We start from the raw sequence: 23,729 nt of genomic DNA, 5'->3' as shown, positions 1-23,729 counted from the left end.
AGGAAAGCCACCTTAAATGTTCCCTGACGAGAGAGAAGACACACAGGGAATGATGGAGCTTTAGATGCCTTCAGCTATGGCTACATAGGAGGCTTTTTTGTTGAATCATTAGGTAGCTGAAGCTAGCCTCCAACTCAGGATCCTCTTGCCTCGCTCTCCCCAGTGCTAGGATTACAGGTGTGTCATCGCATACAGCATCGGTGAATTATTTTATATCTGCTGGTCTCCCCCTCCTAGTCTCCCACCCAAAACTCTGCATCCTTTGTACATAGAGAAAGGTCAAATTCATAGTTCCATAGGTCCGAGGGCAAAGGTTCATAAAATGACCTTGAAGATCAGGGAGGCAATATCCCTGACCCAGAGCAAACCCGGAGCTCAGGTAAGCAGGTGTTTATCATATTTTTAAGCGCCCATAGGACCAGATTTGGTCCCACATGACTCCTAGAACAAGAGATAAGGTGGAATCAATATTTTCCTCACTCTCTTTTCTTCTCTCAAATATACAACACACACACACACACACACACACAGAGAGAGAGAGAGAGAGAGAGAGAGAGAGAGAGAGAGAGAAATAGATTGTCTCCTCTTCCTCTTCCTCTCTAAAAACCCCTTGTTCCCCTAAGAAGACACAACCTTGGTACCCCCACCCCCCCATAGTGGAAAACAGCCCCAACAAGTGCCTGTGAAAGAAGCCTTTAAGACTCATGAATATTTAGCTCGTCCTCATGTAAAATATATGACTTTGTGTAAGGATCAGGCGAACGAGGTGCATGATTTTTTTCTGATTTATGGGCCTGGAGACGGATTATTCATAGCAGAGCAGCTGTGTGGAAAGATTCATCCGCTGCAAAATGTGATTGTACATCAGGCAGTGTGTGGGAACGGAGCTATGACTAATGGCTGCTTTACATATAAATGAGAAGGTTTGTGCTAGGAACTGTAAAAAAATACAATCACTCAGCTGACGGGCAGGCTCCTTATCGTGGATGCAGGAGAGGGACCACCGGAAAGGTAGGAGAACGGATGCCTCCCCTCCTCCAGAGCCAGGTCAGGAGAGGAGGTATGGAAGGTGGAGAGAGGAGAGAGGAGATGGGGAACTTTGGGGAAGCAGGAGTCTCTTTTCCTGGTCCCTTTAAGTCACTGCACTTACCCCTTTTTAGACCCCACCAAAAGCACATCCGGGTGGAGAGTGTCCCAACAGAAGTGCTACGTTGTCCAAGCTACTCGAGGTGATGAGCATGCGCAGATCTCCTGCGCTCAGCTTGGGGTTGCAGAGGGTTCAGGTCCACTTCAGACACATGCATCGGCATGTTCCTCGGAAGAGAACGTCTCTGAAGCTGAGGCTTTCCTCTGCCACTCCTCAGTCTCTCTTGCTTTCTGTTTGTTCGTTTCTTGGTGCTGAGACAGGCTGTCTAGACATTGCAGATGTGGACAGATGTTGGGTCTGTAATTTATAACAACGGCCTCCAGAAGGCAATTCCAATTTGTTTCGGTAAGGCTTTGAGTTACAGGCAGAAAAAATATCCTGTAAATACCGTTGACTTACATGGTAACTACACCAAGGCTTTACTTAGTGAACAATCACTAACTATAGCATAATTACACATCACAGCAGATTACTGGAGAATTTAGAGTCACTGAGCAGACAATGACCACCCAATCAAAGTCATGGCTTTGGGAAGGGCTGGAAAATAAGGGCATTAACCCACGCTAAGTATAAATTTATATCTATTTCTTCAAGTTATCAATTATCCTCTATTCTGAGGATCCTTTCAGTTTTATGTATGTCATAACTAACCCCTCACTAACATAGTAAAATCCAGGCAAGAGTGAACTGGTTGTAGTTTTCAACTGATACAGGTTTAGGCCACACAGTGTCTGGGGGTACTTACAAAACCCTCAGACAAGCATGAGGCTAGTGATTAACTCCCCCATTATTGTAGAAGGGCTGAAGGGCCCTGAGCCATCTTCACTTTGTCCTGGTGACCGCTGATGATTCAACAGCTGTCCAGGCCCACAATGAAGCTGACTGGACCACCCACGATGTGAAGTCTATTCCGGTCCTCCTCATGGGAAACGGAAAGGTGCAGTTTTAGAATACTTTCTCAAGAACTTCAGGCTGCTTCTGACTCACATCTGGGGAGGGGGGTGAGCGAGTCAGGCGGGTGGGGTGGCTGGTGCGGCTGGTGCCAAGGCTTATCGTACACGCAGAAGTGAAATGATCTGCCCTTGATCACGGTGCTGGCATTAGAAGTCACATTTGCACTGGGGGTCTGTCATCCTTGAGAGTTCTGACCAGCTGGTCCCTTTGGGATTAGGGGATCAGAATTGGCTGGCAGCTGGGAACTCGGGTTTCTCTAGACATATAGGGTTGCAGCTGAAATAGCCATCAAGGTATCATTTGTGTCAGGCTGGGTGCAGGGGGAAGGGAGGTGGGAATAAAGGGGACAGAGAAATGTGGAAAGCAAGCGAATATGTTGACAGTGCTGTGTGCCAGTTTTTAACCCATCGCCAACCGCTTCTAGTCGATTTGTCTTGTAGAATCTTCCTTTTCCTTCTCACCTGTCCAGAGACGATCTAATAAAACGTAAGCTTTATACGTCTCTAGTCACACACCCCTGGGCTTCCACAGACCCTGAAACCAATGCCTCCCATCTCTTTAAGGACAGATATAGCCTAGAGATTCCTGATTCTTTGAGAGTGCTGTTTGATTTCTCTCTCTCACTGGCTTCTGCCTATGGCATGAGTGGTAGCCATCCAACTAGAGTGATGACATCTTCCCCCACCTGTAGAAATGGTCTGCTTTGGTATGTTGGTGGAGCTTCAGCACCCATCACACTACCTTGGAGGGAAGGATACCAGAGCCAAAGGAAGAGATGTTAAGATTATAACCAAAAGTGCCCTGGCAAGCACTGGCCACTGGGAGTGACCTAAGTCCTGCCTAGGGGAAAGGATGTTAGCTGCAAAGGGTTGAGGGAGCAATTTTCATCTTCCAACTTTAAAGTTTTCTGCCTGGGCTGCATGGGGAAGCAGTGGGGAGATTCCTGAGGCGTGTTTTTATGGAGACTTTGAAAAATACAAGTACATGCTGCTTTCCAGGGACCTGTGAAATGTCTATCCTAATGAGATGTGGGTGATGATGGCAGGGAGCCCTTGAACCCCAGAGATGCTTCTCAGGGCACCAAGCCTCATCCAGCTCCCTGGCAGCAATGGGTGTGGGTGTTTGTACTTACAGCCCCAGGAGGGCTGAGGGCGGGAGGGATGCCCTCTGATAAGGAAGGACGAATGAGCTATGATAATGCTAATATTGAACAAGACTGGAGAGCTTATTGTGTGCCAGGCGTAGATCATCTCCTCAATGAACCATCTATGCAATAGTTCTTTAAAGAAAAAGGTAGCCACTGCCAGGAGCAGAGCTATCCTCAAAATAAGAGGAAGCACAGCTCGCACGATCCCACCCTCATCTCCTGTGAGCACCAGCTGGAAGGTTAAGTCCAGTTTCCAGGCATGGAAGATAGAAATGAGTGGGGAAGGGAGCTGCAGGGAAGTGAAGCCAGAGATGTGTTCAGGGAGTGGGATTCAGGGAGCAACCCTGGGCACGGCGACTTGAGTGAAGATATCACTGGACTATGAGAGACCTAAAGAAAGGGCGGGCTAGGGCTGGAGAGACAGCTTCGAGGGTGGAAGCACTGACTGCTCTTCCAGAGGTCCTGAGTTCAATTCTCAGTACCCACAAGGCAGCTCACAACTGTCTGCACCTTAAGTTCCAGCGTCTCCAACACCTTCATATAGACATGAGTGCAGACAAACCACTAATGTACATAAAATTTTTTTAAAAGGATGGACGTACTCATACATAGAAATATATACATGAACATATGTGTATATACAACAGACACAGGCATACCTGCGTATCATCACCTGGTAAAGACCACTGAGGAAAAAAAAAAAAAGACCAGATATTTTTCTTTTTCTTAAGAGTTGTTTATTTATTTATTATTTATACCGCATTCTGCCTGCATGTGTGCCTGCATGTCAGAAGAGGGCACCAGATCTCATTACAGATGGTTATGAGCCACCATGTGGTTCCTGGGAATTGAACTCAGGACTTTTGGAAGAACAGCCAGTACTCTTAATCTCTGAGTCATCTTGCCAGCCCAAGACCAGATAGTTAAAGCACAAGGAATTATTTCTAGAGCTGCTCTCACATTACAGTCTTCTGTAGGCCTTTTTTTTTTTTTTTTTTTTTCTTTTTTCCCCCGTTGTTGTTTTGTTTGAAACAGGGTCTGTCTACATAGCCCTGGCTGTCCTGGAATTCACTATGTAAGCCAGGCCAGCCTCAGACTCACAGAGATCCACCTTTCTCTGCCTCTGAAGTTCTGGAATTAAAGGTGTGTACCTCCAAGCCCAGCTTTTGTAGGCTTCTTCATCAGCTAATCCAAGCCTGGGTTGGTGGAGGAAGACAGATGGACCAAATGAAATGAGAAAGGGCACACCTTCAAGTATTTTCCAGTGGCCTTAAGAGCTGCTCTTGGTTCTCCAGGCTTACACATTTCCCAAGTAGGCCTGATACCTTAGATGTTACATATGTGTCTGGGAAGGTCTGGAACAGGGTATACACAGTTCCAGAGGCCACTGTTAGGTATTTTTTTCTAAAACTAATCCCAAGGATCCCAAATTGATTTATTTGGAATATAATGGAAGACCAGGAGCTTTGAAGCCAGGAAGCCTAGGGTTGAATCCTGTTCTTTCCTATTTATTAGCTTTCTATCTATTAATAAACACTTACTGAACAGTCCTCATGTACTAGGTGTGTGTCCTTTTTGGGGCAAGCCATTTAAATTCAGCCACTTTCAATTTCCCTATCTCTCAGGTAAGAATAACGTAACTACATATCACAGTTGACCCTCAATAAAGTCTTGAATGTTCCAATTATAACTTTAAAAAATGATTTATTTGTTTTCATTCTGTGTGAATTGGTGGTTTGCCTGCATGTATGTCTGGGTAAGGTTGCCAGATCCTCTGGAACTGGAGTTACAGATGGTTGTGAGCTGCCGTGTGGGTGCAGGGAATCAAACCTGGGTCCCCTGGAAGAGCAGCCTCCTCTCCAGTCCCATTTATAACTTTCTAATAATGTCTTAACTTGCTTACATTTCTCTCCAAAGGTAGATGATCTACATCTTGGGGAATTTTGCTGAGAATTTTGTAACAACCCAGGGGATCACCACTTAGTATATGACTGTTCTCTGGCACAAGACAACACAAGCTTCACCGCTGGGAGCTTGCTCCTTCTCCCTCTCTCCCTCCCTCCCTCCCTCTCTCCAGGCTGGGAGACTTTTATGGGCTGAGACCGTATCTTCACATGTTTGGCATGGTGGCCATAGTCTGTTTGGCAGTGCCACAGAAAAGGCAGATGTGAGACTAGAGCAATGGCTCAGCATTTAAAGGTGTATATTGCTTTGAGAGGATCCAAACTTGGGTCTATCACCCACATCTCATCACCACCCATAACTCCACTTTTAGGGAACCTGGTGTCCTCCTCTGGCCTCAGTGGGCCCTACACTGTGCAACCCACACCCCACCCAGATAGCCTTCATAAAAAAGCAGATGCTTGTTAAATGGGTGAGGGAGGAATCGGGATTTTAGTGCTGTGGTTGTCCTGCAGCCTTCTCACTGCTTTGTTCAACAATTATACCCATCGCCTTCAGTGCCTCTGGGGCACTATGCCAGGTGCTGGAGAAGATAACAATGAGCAAAACAGACTGGGTACGTGCCTTCACGGAACTCAGAGTCAGTGGGGGAAGAGAGGCTATGATTAAACAGTTGAAAAAGACGAAAATTGTGCCAAGAAAGCGTATGTGTGTGTGCATATATATTTCTACGTACAAAGGCGTACGTAGTGGTTTGAATGAGAACGCCTCCCATAGCTCAGGTGCTCTGAACACTTGGTCCCCAGTTTGTGGCCCTGTTTGGGGAGGTTTAAGACGTGTGGCCTTGTTGGAAAGACTGTCACTGGAAACAGGCCCTGCATGCGTCATTGCTAGCGCCCTCTCTGTCTACTTTGTGCTTGTGGTAAAGGAGGTGAGCTCTCAGCACTGGGTTCCTGAAACCATGCCTCCAAACATGGTGGACTCTTACCCCTCCGGAACTACAGGCTCAAATAAACTCTTTCTTTTAGAAATTGCCTTGGTTATGGTGTCTTATGACAGCAACAGGAAAGTAACTAACACAGAGGGGGAGCTGGCCGAGTCCAAGTAGTCACAAGGTTTTTCCAAGGTGCGACATGTCTGCAGACGTCTGTAGTAGGAGCTGGCGTGGAGCACAGGCTGGTACTGCTCAATTGCTAGGGGAAGTCTTTCCTAGAGGCTGCTTCCAAAGTGGCCCATTTAGACCTCAAGGAAGGGTGGGTGTGGCGGGGATGCAGTCTGTGACCATGAGCATCGAGCAAAGGAACTGAAGAGGTAAGTCTTGGCCCTCAAGAGCAAGAGGCCACTTTAAAGCACTGCAGTGCTTGAAGCTCAGAGACAGTGGTGGCACTGAGCTCTCTAGGCAACGGATGGCCGTGAGCTTGGAGGGGGATGGGGGAAGGTATGGTAGAGACTAGAATGGATGAGCCCTGTGTTCTAGGGTGGGTTGAGAAGGCTCACTGGTTGTTTGGGACCTGCAACTGCAGATGGAGATGAGGATAGAGAATAGTTGACTTTTTTTTGGGGGGGGGGCCTTCCTTCCTTCCTTCCTTCCTTCCTTCCTTCCTTCCTTCCTTCCTTCCTTCCTTCCTTCCTTCCTTCCTTCCTTCCTTTCTTTCTTTCTTTCTTTCTTTCTTTCTTTCTTTCTTTCTTTCTTTCTTTCTTTCGTTTTTGTTCATTGAGATAGACTGGCCTGGAACTCACAGAGATCCGACTGCCTCTGCCTCCGCCTCCCTTCCTTCTGGGATTAACAGGTGTTTGTTTGTTGTTTTTGAGAGTTTGTTTGTTTTTCAAGATAGGGTTTCTCTGTGTAATCCGGGCAGCCCTGGAATTTGCTCTGTAGATTTCACTGGCCTGGAACTCAGAGATCTACCTCTGTCTCCTCAGTCCTGAGATTAAAGGTGTGCTGACCACTGCCCGGGCTGACTCCTGGGTTTGTAAAACTTGCTCTGAGTGTCCACCTGCTCCTTGAAGACTTTTGTGAAAGGTCTTCCTTCCCCATCAGGGGTGCATTCAATTTTCGTGCCTTCGGAGGTAAGTGGATTTCCATTTCCAGAGGATGAAGAAATGAGCAGAAGCCCTGCTAACCTGGGAGGCACTGAGGAGGGCATTTCCCCCAAGCAACCCCTTGTTATTTAGGAACTTTCACACATCTCCCCAACTCATCCAAATCCACGCTTGCATCCTCTCTCCCTCTGACCTCTCAGACATACACAAGCACTCCCCACAGGCCACTCCATTCTGGCCCTATTTATCCTCATCTCCCCAAAGCTCCTGCACCCCTCCTTTCTCTCTCTCCTCCCGACCTCCCCCTCATTCTAGCCCCAGTCTCCCTCTGCCTCCACTTCACCCTATTAAGAAACATCCACCCCACAGAAGCCTGTGCCCCCGGCGGCTGCTCCCTGAGCCCCGCCCGCCCTCCCTCCTCCTGCTCCTGCTCCTGCTCCTGCTCCTGCTCCTCTCCTCTCCCTGACAGATGCCTCAGAGCCCCGGGCCGCAGTTAAGGTGACGAGATGCAGCAATTCTTTATGAACATTTCATTCCTGCTCGCTACACGACGTAAATTAGATGGTGTGTTACATTCGGGCAATAAGAGAGATATGTCACCACGACGCTGGCCCATTGGATGGAGAGGGTAATCCTGCCGTGAATTTCATTACTGCTTTTATATAGACAGAATTAGCTCGGTGACAGCGAGCCTGATTGTCTTTCACTAGGGGTTTGGCGAAGAGCTGAAAGGATTTCACCCTGATGTGCACACTACTGAGTGACCCCCGCTCACCAGCGGCTCTGCTGATTGCTTTGCACCTTGCAGACTCCGCAACTGGCTCAGCCTCTTGCTGGCCTGGCTCCCTCCGGGTCTCCAGCCCATCCCACCCTGCCTGGCTTTCTCTTGAAGTCAAAGCCAAGAGACCTAAGAGAGGAGTCACAAGGTCACGAAGGGATGTGTCTGTGGGGAGGAGGAGGAAAGTAGAGCCAAAACCAAAGTAAAACAAAAATCCTTCTGTGACTAGGCTCCCCTGACCTGGTGCTGGGGTCACTCAGTCTCACCACTCCCAGGAATGGAAAAGAAAACCCATGTCCCTCTGGGCAGGAACTGGGATAGCCTCTTAGGTGTCCCCAGCAGAGACTGCACAGCTTTCATTGGGTTCCTGTCTCTAGGCCTCTTTTTTTTCTGGACTGGATTCCCTTCCTTAAACTTTCTCCTCATATCTGATTAAGTCACTCCAACCGGTACATAGCATTCATCAGAGACTTCCTCAATCCTTGTAGCACCTAGATGACCTCAAACCAGCAGCCTGCAAAAACAGACCAAGGTTTCTTCCCTAGGTCTTTGCCATGGGATGGCTAGCCCTCCCAGGGCCAGCCCAACCCCTCCCTGCCTGATACTTCGATTTCTGTGCACTCCCTCCCTCACCTCTGTTGACCCCTCAGCCATGACCTTCTGCCAAGGCCTTTCTGAGGCAGCTGGCTGCTCCTGGGGTTGGCTAGGAACACAGACCATCACCAGGCCCCTGACCACCACTCTGGTTCTTTAAAGAAGCCCCTGGAAAGACTCTGAGTTTTTATTCCTTGGGGGTTCAGGGATCAGGCCTGGAGCAGACAGAATAATCTCCTCAAAGCCTCTTTTTCTTTTGGTCAATCCCATATCTGTCAGGAAGACTTCTCTGGGACGAAGAGCAGTGAGGGCTGTGGCTGGGTTGGGAGATATTAAGGTCAAAGTGTCCACTCTCCAGTTGGGGAGGTGTTTTCTGGAGCTCATCAGAGCTAGGAGGTGAGTACTAGAGGCCTGAAACAGTCTCCATATGCTGACAAGTCTCCAAGGGACATCCAGCTGAGCTCTGCCTGCCAGCCCGCTTATGATCACATCCCTTTCTCAGTACAGCTTGTACATATGGGCCTGATACTTCTCACCAGGTCAGGACAGTTCTGAAGGACTATGTTGGCTCCTGTGTTAGGCTGAGGCTTTTTTGGAGACCAAGACATAGCCTAACTTTTCTCTCTTCCCAGTCTTGCTTCCTTATCATCATCATCATCACCACCACCATCCATCACTGTTATCATTGCATGGGTGTTTTGCCTGCACCACATTATCTGTGCATCACATGCATGCCTGGTGAGGCCAGGGAAAGGATCCCCTTGAACTGGAGTTACAGATGGTTGTGAGCTGCCATGTGAGTACTGGATATTAAACCCAGGTGCTCTGGAAGAGCAGCCAGGGCTCTTAAATGCTAAGACATCTCTCTAGCCCCTTCTTCCCAGTTTTATCTCAGCACAGGGTGGTAGGTAGAATTCTTGCACAGAACACTCCATTTTAGTCAGCTTCCAGAGCCAGCCTGAGAGCAGTTCCTGTCCTGTGTGCTAATGGGGCCACCACAGAATGAAGGTGTATAAAATATAGTTCCCTGGGAGATACAGCTACTGCCTTTGGTCATCGAGGTTGACATTGCGATTGTCATCATCTTCACAGCTGGTCCCACTCAGCAGGTACAACAGGGGTCAGCATGTAGATAAATGCCCAGCTTTCTTGCTTTGCCCTAAGGCCAAGGTTCTTTATATTTTGTACTTTATCTCTTTATCAGAATGAACTTTCCAATTGGCCAACTTGTTCAGGAAGACAGTTATGATCTTGAGGTTTTAGATATTCCAACTGCTGCAGTTCTGTTACCCACATCTCATGTTTAGTTTTAGTTTAGTTTGCTTTTTGAGGAAGGTTTATGTAGGCCAGGACGACTTTGGTTTCCCATCTTCCTGCCTCTGCCTCCTGAGTGTTGGGATTACAAGTGCGAGCTAGCACACAGTTTTCTGCAGTGCTGGAGACTGAAGTCAGGTCTTCCTGAATGCCAAGCAAGCACCCTACTTCCCGAGTCATGGCCGCATTCCAAATAAGAATCAGTGAAAGATACGCATTGTTTCCTTTCACACTCTGTGGATGTGTTAGCTTCCTAAGCATATACTTTCCTCACACAGACCCAAGCTTCCATCATTACAGTGAGGGCAGAGGTAGGTTCCCAGGGGAATCATGAGAGCAGAATCTGTTTTAAGCCATGATTTCCTCCTATGCCTTGTCTGCAGAGCCTCGAAACAACAGGTCAGTCAGATAGCTCAGCAGATAAAAGCCATTGCCCAGTGTCCTCAGTGTGATGTCCAGAACCTCAGAAAGGTAGAGTGGAGGAAACTGACCCTGTAAACCAGTCCTCTGGCCTCCTCAAAGCCCTACAACACATTCCTCTGTCCTCACAGTAATGAGAAATTTTTAAAAGTTTAAGTTAAAAGGTTCTAAGACCTCTTTCTCCCAGGGGATAGGGAGGAGGTTGGCAATGGTCACACCACTGTTAATCTTCTATGTTTCCTCCTGAGTTCACAGCCTTATCAGCCTTTTTGGAATGAGTGGCTGGTACAGGCCTTGCCAGTGGAGCCAGATCTCTGGCCCAGGGCTGTGCTTTGGGGAGCCATGCTCCTCTGAAAGGCAAAGGCCTAGGTCTCTTGCTCTGGAGCTCTGGGCAAGGCTAAAGATGCTGAGCAGAGCCAGGGAGCTGGGGGATGGCATTTCTCACCCTACCCCCATCCTCTTCTGACGTCAGAGCCCTCACTTCCTGACACTAATTGGTTGCCTTGGAAACAAGTTCCTTAAACTGCAGGATGACTGGATGTAGTGGGAGGGAGAGGCACAGGAGCCAGCCTTGTCACAAAGAATCCACGGAACCCCTCCGGATCCACAGAGCTTCCCAGAGTTTCTCTCCTACTTGGTACACTTCCTGGGTATGGGGGAAGAGTTGCCAGCTCAGGAAAATGCTGTGGGCATTGATGGTACAGATTTCTTAACAGGACTATGCAAATTTAGTCCTGGTTCACCATGCCTGCCATCTCCTACTTTGTTTGAGGGTATATTGTGGGGAGATCTTATTGCAAATCAGGGTCCAAGACAAGAAGAAGAAGAAGAAGATGGAGGAGGAGGAGGAGGAGGAGGAAGGAAGAAAAGGGGAATGGGAAAGGAGGGAAAGGAAGGAAAGGAAAGGGAAGGGAAGGAAAGGGGAAGAAAGGGAAGGGGAGGGGAAGAAAGGGAAGGGAGGGAAAGAAGCAAACAAGAATCAGTCACTTAGTCTGGAATAAGTGAATCTCAGAAGTGAGAGGTGCTTTTCAACACCAGATCAGACATGATCTTTTCTAAGGAACTTTCACTAAGAAGGCAGTCTCCCACCTACACACACACACATGCATACACACCTCACCACTTACTCCAGAGCTCACACATATTTTATTCAACAAGCATTTACCCACCTTTGCTATGTTATAGTCTACGCCAAGCGCAAGCGATAAGTTCACGAGCAGACAGAGCTCTTCCTTAAAGGACTGAAGCAACTCACACTTCTGAAGCAGCTCTGACTTCCACATGTGTGAGTGGCGCGCATACCACCCCCATAAATAAATACATGTGATAAAAACTTTTTTTTTTGAGACAAGGTTTCTCTGGGTAACCCTAGCTGTCCAGGAACTCACTTTATAGACCAGGCTGGCATTGAACTCAGAGAGATCTGCCTGCCTCTGCCTCCCAAGTGCTGAGATCAAAGGCATGCGCCACCACCACTCCGGCTGACAAAAATGCTTTTAAAATAAGTCCTTGGGCTAGAGAAATGGCTCAGAGGTAAAAACATGCTGCTCTTCTACATGCTGCCAACCGACTAGTGCTTCAAGGACCCCAGGGTCTTCCCTCAAGGTTAGGACTTGAGGGTGAGAGCAGAAAGGGATCCGGATGTTGTGTGGAGTCTGGAGTCCACGCACTAGACACACAGTCATGCTTGTGTGCACCTGTGTCCTGCTGTCACACTTACTCACCTTTCTTTACCAGGAGCAGTAATTCTGATTTCTTCTAAATTGGCCAGTACACAGGTGTGAGCATGTGTGTGGCTGCACTTATGATCTTGAGAGTGAGCATGTGTTCTGGAGAAGGGGGATTTAGGGTGTGTGTATGTGTGTGTGTTTTCCAAATGCTTGGCTTTTTTCAAAATGGCTTAGAGCACTACTGTCATTTATGGGGTTTAAAATGTCAGAACAGGGCCCGAGGGGAGGCAGGGGAGATTAAACTGCAAACAGTGAAGGTTATAGATGACGTTTCTGATAGGCTGACAGGCAGGCTCAAATGATGCCGCACTTTAGCAGTCATTTAAACACACACACACACACACACACACACACACACACACACACACACACAGAAACACAGATACACACACAGGCCATACTCCCTAGTTCATCTCTCCATATTTTAATGGGTTATTATAAAAACTAAAATCATTAAAGCCTATGTTTAAAAAGAAACAAAAAACAAAACAAGAAAGCACAGCTCTGCTTTTAGAACCTGCCAGAAACTCCTCCTGGTTTGTGTACATACTCAAGTGCACCCGCCTTCCTGGTTTGTGTGCTTAGTTTCTGTCTCTCTACATATACATATAATGTTTTTTTGTTTTTGTTTGTTTGTTTGTTTGTTTTTTAGATAAGGTCTCAAGTAGCCTAAGGTGACCTTGAACGGAACTCATAGCTGAGGATGCCTTTGAACTTCTGATTCTCCAGGCTCAACCTCCTGAACACAGTTCCGGGACTACAGGCATCACCACTGTCCCCAGGTGATGCAGTGCTTGAGACAGGACCTAGGGCTTTGTGTGCACTAGAGGAAACACTCTGCCAGCTGAGCTACAGCCTAGCCCCCTTTGCATCAGTTAATTCTACCCCATTTCCACCCAGCATCCTAATTAAAAAATGCAGGATTATATAATTAACAACATAGATCACACCCAACTGTCTACCTGAGCTGACTAATCTGTATAATGCAACAGTTAAAGCTGAGATTCCTATTTTATAAAGATAAGGAAACTGAGGCTCAATGAGATCTGATATGTTGGCCAAGACCACCCAACTAGAAATGGACAGGGGACCTTAGTGGTTTTTTGTTGTTTTTTTTTTTTTTTAATACTTATGCAGAGTCCTCCCCACTATTTTTGAGACAAGGTCTTCTTCTGTAGGCCAGACTAGGCTTGCACTCACTATGTAGCCCAAGCTGGTCTTCCCCTTGATCCTTCTGCCTCAGCCTCCCAAGTGCTATGTTTAAATACAGGCTTATGGCACCAGGCACAGGATCCAGAGTCCTTTTCTGTGGGCTGTGGCTCTAACCTGGCTAGACATTGTTAGAATCAGCTGGGAAGCTTTAAATGCCACCAATGCTTGGGTCTCCTCACAGATACTCTGACCTGTATCTCAGCACTTCTGAAAAGTGCTGGCTGTATGTTTATTTTGTTTGGTTGGCTTGTTTGAGTTCAGGCTGGCCTCGAACTCGTAGCAACTCTGTGCAGCTTCCCTGCTGCTGGGACTACAACCACCAGCATACCTTGTTGTTGCTGTTGTTTTTACCCCCTCCTCTGTGTAGCCTTGGCTGCCCTGGACTCACTTTGTGGACCAGGCTGGCCTCGAACTCACAGAGGTATGTCTGCCTCTGCCCCCCTGAGTGCTGGGATTGCCGCTGTGCACCACCCTGGCTGGCTTCCTTTTGTTTTTTAGAGTGTCTTATTTCGTCACCCTGGCGGTTTCAAATTTACAAAGATTCGCCTTCCTAATCCTCTCCATTACAGTCCAAGTTACCATGCCTAGCATGTGGTCCTCCCTCCCTCCCTCTCTCCCTCCCTCCCTCCCTCCCTCCCTTCCTTCCTTCCGTTTTTTGTTTTTTTGAGACAGGGTTTCTCTGTTTTAGCTCCGGCTGTCCTGGAACTCACTCTGTAGACTAGGCTGGCCTCAAACTCACAGAGATCTGCTCGTCTCTGTCTCCAGAGTGCTAGGAGTAATGGCATGCAGGAATTGGCCACCACTGCCCCAGTATGTGTGGTATGTTTTTAAAGGGCCAGTAATTCAGGCAGGTAGAGTCCCAGGCCTTAGAAGGCAGACTCACGAGGGTTTTTGGGAATGTGCCTTCTCATTTCCACCCTCTTCAAGGTCTTTCTATTCCTTTGCCTCCCTGTGGGCTTTTGCTCTGGATATCAATCCTCTCCTTCCCCTATCTCTCCTGCCTCCTGCCCCTCCAAAGTGCTCGATGCTTGCCTCCCTCAGGCTTGCGAATGAAGAAGATGCTGTCGGGATGCCCCTCAGGTGGCTGTCCTGAATGAGTGAGACTGGCTCTGAGGCTGGGTACGGGAGTAAGCTCCTTTAATCCCCACAGTCAGGAGGCAGAGGCAGGTGGAGCTCTGTGAATTTGAAGCCAGTGTAGTCTACACTGAGTTCTAGGATATCCAGGCTTCATGGTGAGACCCTGTCTGAAAACAAAACAAAACAACAAACAAAAATAAAAAAATAGTATCACCAACAAAAAACTTAACATTTTTCATTTGTTTATCCCAAACCTATTCTACCTCTTCTAGCCTCATCTGTCTTCATCCAACCTTCACTCGGGGCAAGAATGTGATGGGCGGGCTTGGTGGTTGAGAACACTTGTTCTTGCAGAGGACCTGGGGTCAATCCCAGCACCGGCAAGATGGCTCCCACCACCTGCACTCCTGTTCCAGAGGATTAGACAGCCTCCTCTGGCCTCTGTGGGCACCAGGCACACAAGTGGCACACAGGCCAGGCAACCATATACATAAAGTAATAAAATTAGAACAGACAGAACAGAATGATGCCCTTCCTCCTCTCCAGGCCTGCCTCATGGGAAGGCAACTCCTTTTTGTCTCCCTGTGCCCTGCCACTGTGGGCAGCTCCCACTCGGATGTTTATCTTCATTGCCAATGTGGCTGGATTCAGAATCCAGACAGAGACGCCCTTAGTGTGTGTGTGTGTGTGTGTGTGTGTGTGTTTTGGGGAGGACTAACTAAAGAGGAAAGTGAACAGTGGTGACACCATCCTTGTGGACTGGTTCTTGGATGGACTGAAAGAGGAGGAAGAAGAAGGAGCTATGTGCTGGCATTCCCTCTTCTTGACTTCTGTCCCACCATGATGTGTAGAGCTCTGCTCCTCTCCTCAGAACACTGCCTCCTCACCCCAAGATGGACTGAACCCTCTGGGGCCATGAGCAAAATAAGTTTCCTATAAATGATTTACATCAGATGTTTTGGTCATAGTGACAAAAAGCTAACTAACACCTCTCTGTGTTCCAACTCGCCTATTTTCACATCTGCCTCCCTCTCTGGACTGTGACCTTCTGGAAGGCATGAACTCTGTCTTATTCCTCATGGAGATGAGGGGGAAGGAACAGGAAGGTCCTCTTGTGAGTTCACAAACTGTCCACTCCCTTTGCTAAAGCCCTTAAGTAAAAATTTTTTGGTTTCTGGACCTCAAAGGGTAGTAGCATCTTCCTCCTTATAGCCAGGACAGAGAAGTTAAGTGTGAGGGAAGGAATGCAAACTAGCCTCTGGCCAGACACTGGACCCTAGTCCTTCCCCTGGATCTTCCTTAGTGATGCTGATGCCCAGGTCCAGCTCTAACATCTGCAGCACTGAGACCTGTTCTACACAGAAAAATTCTGTCTCAAAAACCCAAACAAATGAATGAGTAAATAAATAAATAAGTAAATAAAATACGAGTATCTGCCCAGGGAGGTGGGCAACTGAACGCAGTTCTTATAATCAAGGAAGCTGAGCTGGGTGGTCGCGGTTCATGCCTTTAATCCCAGCACTCAGAAGGCAGAGGCAGGTAGAGCTCTGAATTCCAGGGCAGCCCTGGTCTACAAAGTGAGTTCCAGAACAGCCAAAGCTATCCAGAGAAACACTGTCAGGGAAAAAGCAACAAACAAACAAACAATTAGGGAAGCCCTCATCTTCATTTGGCTTAGGGGTAAAAGGGTGAGGCCAGCAATGAAACAGGGCAACAGAAAAAGTTAAGGACCCACAGCCCAGATACCAACCCCAACAAAAGGTGGCCTCCGGAGCACCCTGTGGGTCTTTGTGACCATCAGCTGGATCCACAGTGTCTGGCTCTCACTCACTAATATCCCTAGAGCCCTTAGCACATGCCAGCACTGTGTTAAGACTGACCCAACCCTGTGGACCGAGGATTGTTCCTATTATGTTACAGTTGCTCTATCCCCAGGCTTTTAACCTCTGTGATAACCTGCTTAGCCTAAACATAAGGAATGTAAGTTCAATATTTGGTCATGGTAATAATAACAGCTAGCATTTATTGAACATTTAACAATAAGCCAAGCACGACACCCTCATCACATAATTCAGAGAGTAGACAGTAGATACCATTACTATGTCCCGCCAACACACACCCTTTTTAAGGACGAGGTCTCATGTAGCCTAGGCTGTCCTTGAACTCTCTGTGTAGCTGATAATGACCTTGAACTTGTGTTCTTGCCCCAACCCTCTGTGTGCCATCATCACACTATGTTCTATATAAGTCTCCTCTTACAGATGAGGACACCGAGGCTTAGAAAAAAACAGGAGCACTATCCACAGTGCCACAGCCAATAACTGAAAAAAGTCAAGGTGGGAGGGATTGGCAAACATAGGGGTTGCAGAAAAACCACTAAAGCAATGTCTCCCATCAGCATCACTGCCAACCTGGGGGGTCGCCACAAAGGAAAGAGAAGCCCTCTTCAGGAGCAAAAAAGGCGGCTGACCCTTTCATCAAAGAGCTGCTGGGTTTTCTCCAGGTCCTTCCAAAGGCACCTTTTACCTGTACAGCAATGCTGGGGACCAAGCTGAACTCAAGAGGGATTCTGGAAGACTGGACCTGGTCCTCCCTTTCTCAGGCCTCTCCAAAGCTCCTTCTCACCCCCTCTACTAACACAATTGTTTGGCAGTTGGAATGTCTGGGTGTGGGGCCCCCAATATGCAGAATACTAGGGTCTTAGAACCCCCTGCTAAATAAGAATGTCTCATTTCTCCCTGGCTGCATCCTGTGGTCCTGGGCATTCTTGATGGGAGTCCTTTGCCGAGAGTCATCCTGGTACCTAAGGAAAGGAGAAAAGATCTAATTCATAGCCTCCCCTCCCCGCCTCCTCAACCCCCTCTGAAGCCTAGCAGCCAGCCATCCTCACCCCACTTCCTACTCCTGGCATATTCTCACCTTCAGGCAAAGGCAGATGATGGCAGAGCTGGGCAGCAGAATTTAAAACAACCCCGAGGACACTGCAAATCCCCACCGTTAGTATTTGGGAACGTGAATCCCAGAGGATGGATGGGGGTGGGTGAGAGGGAGCGAGAGACAGAGACTAGGAGAGGAAGGCTGAAGCGCTCAGAGATGTAGGGACAGAGATGGAGATATTTCCAGGAGGGCTGCAGAGACAGACGGGGAGGAAGAGCGAGGAAAAGAAAGGAGTCAGGAGGGTGGGGAGAGGAAGAGAAGGGGGGCGGGGAGGAGAGAGGCAGAAAGAGCCAGTTGCTTTATTCATGGCTGGTGATATTATAGACTGAGTGAAAATCACATTATCGTAATGGGAAAGTTAGAGTTGCTGAGATGATGCCCCGAAGCCTCGGCGCTGATTGGGGTGTGATTGCTATCTGTATTTATATGTAGAAAGCAAAGTTCACTGCCAGTTCAAGATGGTGGCGGCTGCTATATGCAACATAATTCTTCAGTAGGGAGACGCCCCGAGCAAGCCGAGCAAGCAAGCTGGGAGTAGGAATGCGAGCCCAACGGGAGCAGAAAGAGCAAACGCCTGAGCAGGCGCTGGAGAGAGCGATGGAGCCTGGGGTGGAGCCCAGCAGAGCTCAGCTGCCAAGGATAGAGATGGGAGCCAGAGCGGAGTCAGGGCAGGTGGCTGGCTAGAAGTAGGGGGCGCTAAGGGATGAAAAAGAGCTGCCTCCTCCCTCATCCAACTCCTGGGCCACTCCGAGTTGAGCTTTCCTGAGAGGAAGGAAGAACTGTCGCCTCAAATGCAGCGCTGGGGCCAGACCTTCACAAGTCTTAGACCTTAGCTGGGGCTTGTGGCTCATCCCTACACGGGCACTCCACGACGGATGCAGGAGGATTGCCGAGCGTTCAAGGCCAGCCCGGGTTGGGGGAAGAGAGCCCTGAAGAGATGGCTTGCTCGGTGATAAAGAGAACTGGATGATAATTTCAAAGGTCTCGAGTTTGCTTCCCAGCGGCAGCAGAATGGCTCAGAACGCTCTGTAACTCCAGTTCCCGGGGGATCTGACGCCCTCTTCTGGCCTCTCTGGGCACTTCGCATATGTAGTACAGAGGTGTACATGCAGGCAAGAAGACCCACACACCTAAAGTGACAATGTATCTGTGCACACCCTATGTACCTGGTGCCCAGGTATCAGGTCAGAAGACGGTACCAGACCCCTGTAACTAATTTATGGACCGTTCTGACCCGGTAGGTGGGTGCTAGAAACCAAACCTGGGTCCTCTGAAAAAACAGAGTATTCTTGACCACTGAGCTATCTCTCAGCACCAAAAAGTTGCCTTTTTTTTTTTTTTAAGTCTTAGACATTGATGGAACTATACAGTGGCCCACCCTGTACCTACACTATGGAATTCATTAATGCTAAGCTGTACAGTGAAGATCGGAAAGATAAAGGCTATTTGTTTATTTGGATAGGATTTAACTCTGCAAAATCCCCCTGCCTATTGCTGGGATTACAGCAATATGCCTCAGCAGCCATACTGAGGCTTCCTCCATCCCAAAAGCTTTTCAGTTTTTCTTGGAAGAAAGAGGCAAGGCTCACCTTGGCTGTGACCCCACCCTAAAGGAGCCAGAAAAAAAAATGCAAAAAAATCAAAGTCAGTTCTTAGTACAAGTTCATCCTTCAAGTTATTTGAAATATGCTTGTTTATTTTATGTAATGTGTGTGCCTGAGTGTATGTACATGTGTTATGTGTACACAAGAGCCTGAGGAGATGAAAAGAGGCATTGGGTCCCCTAGAACTGGAGTTAAGGACAGCTGTGAGCTGCCCAGTGGGTCCTGGGCTGGGAGCTGAATCTAGGTGCTCTGCAAGAGCAAGTGTTCTTAACCATTGAGCCATCTCTCCATCCTCACTCATACCTTTTTGAAAGCCTATTTGTTTATCTGAACTCAGGTTTTCCTGGGAATCCTGTATTTTCATTTGTTTAACTCTGGAACCTATGGCCATGGATGTGAGAGTCTGAGTTGATTTACTGAGGAATGCAATGCCCAGCTCAGCACTTCAGATATGTGGAGTTATTAAACGCCAAGAACCTCAATCTCATCTCCTCAGTAGATGACAAGAATACCCGCCTCGCGTGATGACCCAAACATTCTAGGAGGTAGGGCATATAAAATGCTGCTCTGGGCTAGCAGGTTTAGCTCAGGGACAGACACTTATCTAGAAGGTGTGAGGCCCTGGTTCTGCCTGAGCCACCTTTTCTTCCTTTCCCATCTCTATCCTTGGCTTTGGGAAACCAAATAAAAGGCTTGTAGCAACTTCCCTGGCAGCTGCTGCCTGAATGGATGGGGTATCCCATAGACAGACCTGGTCATGTGATGGGCCCCTCTCTGGGGTAGAGGCTTGTCCCACATGGTAGGCTGAAAGTTTTAGAAAGACCTTTCCACGAGCAAGAACCTAGGTGTATGTGCTGCACACTTGTAATTCCAACACTGAGGAAGATGAGACAGGAGGACCCCGGTCTTGCTGACAGGCCAGCCTACTTGGTGGGAGTTTAGGCCAGTGAAAGTCTGAGAGAGAGAGAGAGAGAGAGAGAGAGAGAGAGAGAGAGAGAGAGACCTGGGTGCAGTTACACACGCCACGCCTGTGATCCCAGAATTCCAGAATTCCAGGCAGAGGCAGGCAGATCTTTGTGAGTTCAAGGCCAGCCTGGTCTACAAAGTGATTCCAGGACAGCTAGGACTCTCACATATAGAAAAACAACAACAAATCCTTACCTTTCACTCTAGTGATCTGGCATGGGCCTTACCATCTCTACTCAGTCACCAGCAAAAGCTTGAGGAATTCCACCAACACGCCTAAAAGCTACACTGTCGTGCAGAGCTCAGCATCTCCCTGGGAGGCAGCAGCCGGGTCGGATAAGGAAGAGCCACGTCTTCCTTGGCTTTGATACCAAGATGTTGACTTCCAATACCAGTGGTCTAAGTTTAGGAATGTTGATTGTTATGTGCTCCATCAAGAAGTATGGATACTCTTTTCCAAGGAGCATCTGGGCATCCCCAAACCTTCCTGGATTGTTCTTCTGAGAACCAGGTGTCCTAGTTAGAGATAGTATGGTTGTGATAAAACACAATAACAAAAATTAAGTTGGGGAGGAAAGGGTTTATTTGGCTTATCCTTCGAATGGGTAATCCATCATTGAAAGACGTAAGGAACAGGGCAGGGACCCAGAGGCGGGAACTTATGCAGAGGCCATGCAGGGGCACTGCTTACTGCCTTGCTCCACATGGCTTGTTCAACCTAGGGATGGTGCCACCCGCAATGGGCTGGGCCTCCCCCATCAATCACTAATTATGAAAATGCTCTACAGGCTTGCCTGCAGCCGGACCTGCAGAGATTCTCTCTCTCTCTCTCTCTCTCCAGAATTTCTTGGCTGTCCTGGACTCACTTCGTAGAGCAAGCTGGCCTCTTCTTCCCTCAGTGCTGGGATTACAGGCATGTGCCACCTCTCCATCTGAGGTATTTTCTCAGTTGAGGTTCCCTCCTCTCAGATGACTCTAGCTTGTGTCAAAGTTGACATAAAAACCTGCCAGCACGCCAGGCTGTTAAGAAGCTGCCCCACTGACCCCCGAAAGATCTGGGGTGAGGATTCGAGTATGAGGCTTTTTCATGCTCATTCCAATCTGTTCTGTCTTTCACTATCAGTGCTAGAACCCAGGTAACCTCTTTGGGGCTGAATCATTTCAACAAAACAAGAGCATGTGAGTCAATAGTGTTTATGTTTATTCTTACATATTTATGATGCTCTTAAACTTGGTCACATAATCTTTTTGCAGAGACTTCTAACTGGTCAAAATCCTGAAAAAAGCGTGACTGTGAGGGCTCAACCCTGAAGAAACCCACAAAAACCAAAAAAACCTACATTCCTCCTCCCACCTCAACAAGGCTCGAGAGCGTGTCAGAGCTGGGAGAAGGCCGAGATCGCTGGAGGACAGGAAGGAGTGCTGAGAAGTGCCGGGGTCTGGGCATGACCCGGGAGCTGGACGCCCGAAGTCGCTGTGGTTGCCTGCCCAGGACCTGCAGAAGTCAAGCCAGTCCCAATTCCAGCATAGGTAGAAGAGAGGCTCAAAATGATCCCCCTCTGGTAGCTGAGGAGCTCCTAGCAATTTATGGCTCCTCCAGAAGGTGGAATAATTTTTTTAGGGGCGTGGTCACTGGTAGACTCCTCATGCCCCAGTGGATGGCCCTTGATACACTGGCATATGGGCAACACTAATTGGGCTCTGTTACAAAACCAGATCAAAACAACAGCAACCCCCCCCAACAAAACAAAACAAAACAAAACAAAACAAAACAACAAAGCCCAGGAAGTCTGGCAAGGCACAGGTGGGATTGGATGGGGGGAAGGGGGGTGGATAGGATGAAAATACACTGTAAAGTCTGGCAAGGCGGCTCAGCCCTTAAAAAGTTAGGAGCCGTCGCTGCTCCTTCAGAGGACTCAGATTTCATTCACAGTACCCACATAATGCTCCACAGCCTTCGTTACCTCCAATTCAAGGGGATCCAGGGGATCATTCAGACAAAACAATCACACACGTAAACATTTTTAAAAATTATATTAAAATAAAAAAATACATTGTATGCACATACAAAATACCCAAGTATAAATACAAATATACTTGTTACTATTACTACTACTACTAATAATAATAGTAGTGATGCTCTGAATGAAAATGGCCCCCATAGGCCCATATAAAGCGGCATAATTAGGAGGTGTGGCCTTGCTGGAGTAGGTGTGACCTTGTTGGAAGAAGTGTTTCACTGGGGGTGGGCTCTGAGGTTTCAAATGCTCAAGCCAGGCCCAGTGTCTCTCTCTGTTTCTGTTGCCTGTTGATCCAGATGTAGAACTTCTGACTCCTTCTTCAGCACCATGACTGCCTGCAGGCTGCCATACTTCCCACCATGATGACAGTGAACTAACCCTCTGGCCGATAAGCCAGCCTCGATTAGATGAAATGTTTTTCTTTATAAGAGTTGCTGTGGTCATGGTGTTTCTTCACAGCAACAGAAACCCTAAGACATTATGAAAATCTAGAGCTGAATTTCAGGTCCTTCTTACAGCTGTAGGGGAGGAGAATGGACATGGGACATTTCCCGGACTGGAGGCTTGGCCGATGGTCATCCATCCAGATTCCTCTGAGTTCTCTTTGTGTCCCATTTGGGCTTGTGTCTGAGCAGCATGCTGGGACGTGTGTCCTGGATCCCCAGAATCAGCCACAGAAAGTGAGGTTTGGAGAATATTCCACTTATAAAGGGGAGATGTCACATCTGCCCCAACCTGCCCCCACCCCCACCCCATCAGAGAAAAAAAAATAGCCTGGTGCCCTTGGGACAAAGGAAAGGTCTAATGCGTCAAAAACTGAAGGCGGGATAAAATGACCCCTGCCTGGGATGGATGTCAAAGAAGTGTCTCTGGGGAAATGTCACTCTGCTTCCCTGGAGGGCCCCTGCAATGGCTAAATTGGAAATCTACATGCCTCCTGTTGCCCTCCTCTCCTCTGTACATGCACGTGAGCACGTGCCTGCACACGCATACACACACACACACACACACACACACACACACACACACACATCTTAATTGTGTCCAGGGCTTTTCACAGCATTAATTAATCATATTTAGGGCTGTTTCCAGCTGTTGCTGAGGGAAAGAAGGTCCCACATGCCTGTGACTTCAAGTAAATCCAGTCAGGTGGAGGAATTCTTTAATTCTGCAGAGGCCAAGCATGGGAAAGCCACTTCTAATTCCACAGCCTCCTAGACCACAACCTGTCACCTCCCCCCTCACTGCCACAGAGAAACTGATCTGGGCAGGAGAGGGGAGGGCTGCTGAGGAGCCTAGGGCTGTGAGGAGCTGAGCTGGCTGCTTGGGCCCTGCCTGACACAACTGAGGGCTGGCAGTATTCGCAGGCTCAGGCCTGGTGCTGACTTGCAGATTCTGCCCCAGCACTTGGGCCTTTAGAGGGCTTCTGAGAGCCCAGTGGTTCCTGAATAGCCACTGGGTCCAAGAGTTATTCCAAGAGGCTGGGTTAGTCACAGCAGTATAGCGAGTGGGCATTGCTGACCTAGTTACAGCTCAGCACAGCCCTGTGGTCTGAGCAGAGCCTCTTCCATCACTTTCTGCTTCCATCACTTCTCCCAGAGCCTGCACCTCCCCTCCCCCCGCGATACCTCTCAGGTCCCAGGCTTTCCTGTGTTTCTTTGCCTCTTCCCAGCCCTCCAGAGTTTGGTTTCAATGCCTATCACTGATCTCTGAGGTCCTGGGGTACCACCTCTCATCTTCACCAAGCCTTAAAGAAATATGTCATGGGAGGAGGGGGCCAGCCCAACTGGTAAGAAAGACCCCTGCTTCTTTGGTTAGCTCATTAGGTGCTCTGGTTGAGTAAATACAGCCAAGGCACCGCTCTTGAGCATGGGGGCAGTAAG

General features: G+C 48.3%; 1 long non-coding RNA gene across 2 annotated transcripts; it reads left to right on the top strand.

Annotated features, from left to right (window-relative positions):
- Positions 1-931: 931 nt before the first annotated feature.
- Positions 932-22,890, top strand: LOC132648069 (uncharacterized). Of its 2 annotated transcripts, XR_009586444.1 has the most exons (4): positions 932-1,011; positions 12,682-12,811; positions 20,667-20,762; positions 21,080-22,890. It is a non-coding gene; the product is annotated as an uncharacterized LOC132648069 (long non-coding RNA). The 2 variants fall into 2 exon arrangements; XR_009586450.1 differs by lacking the exon at positions 12,682-12,811 and having other exon boundaries at positions 943-1,011.
- The last annotated feature ends 839 nt before the right edge of the window (positions 22,891-23,729 follow it).

Source organism: Meriones unguiculatus, chromosome 1 (genome assembly GCF_030254825.1).
Source record: "Meriones unguiculatus strain TT.TT164.6M chromosome 1, Bangor_MerUng_6.1, whole genome shotgun sequence".
In the NCBI taxonomy this organism is placed as follows: domain Eukaryota; kingdom Metazoa; phylum Chordata; class Mammalia; order Rodentia; family Muridae; genus Meriones; species Meriones unguiculatus.
This window is presented reverse-complemented; position numbering and strand designations above follow the sequence as displayed.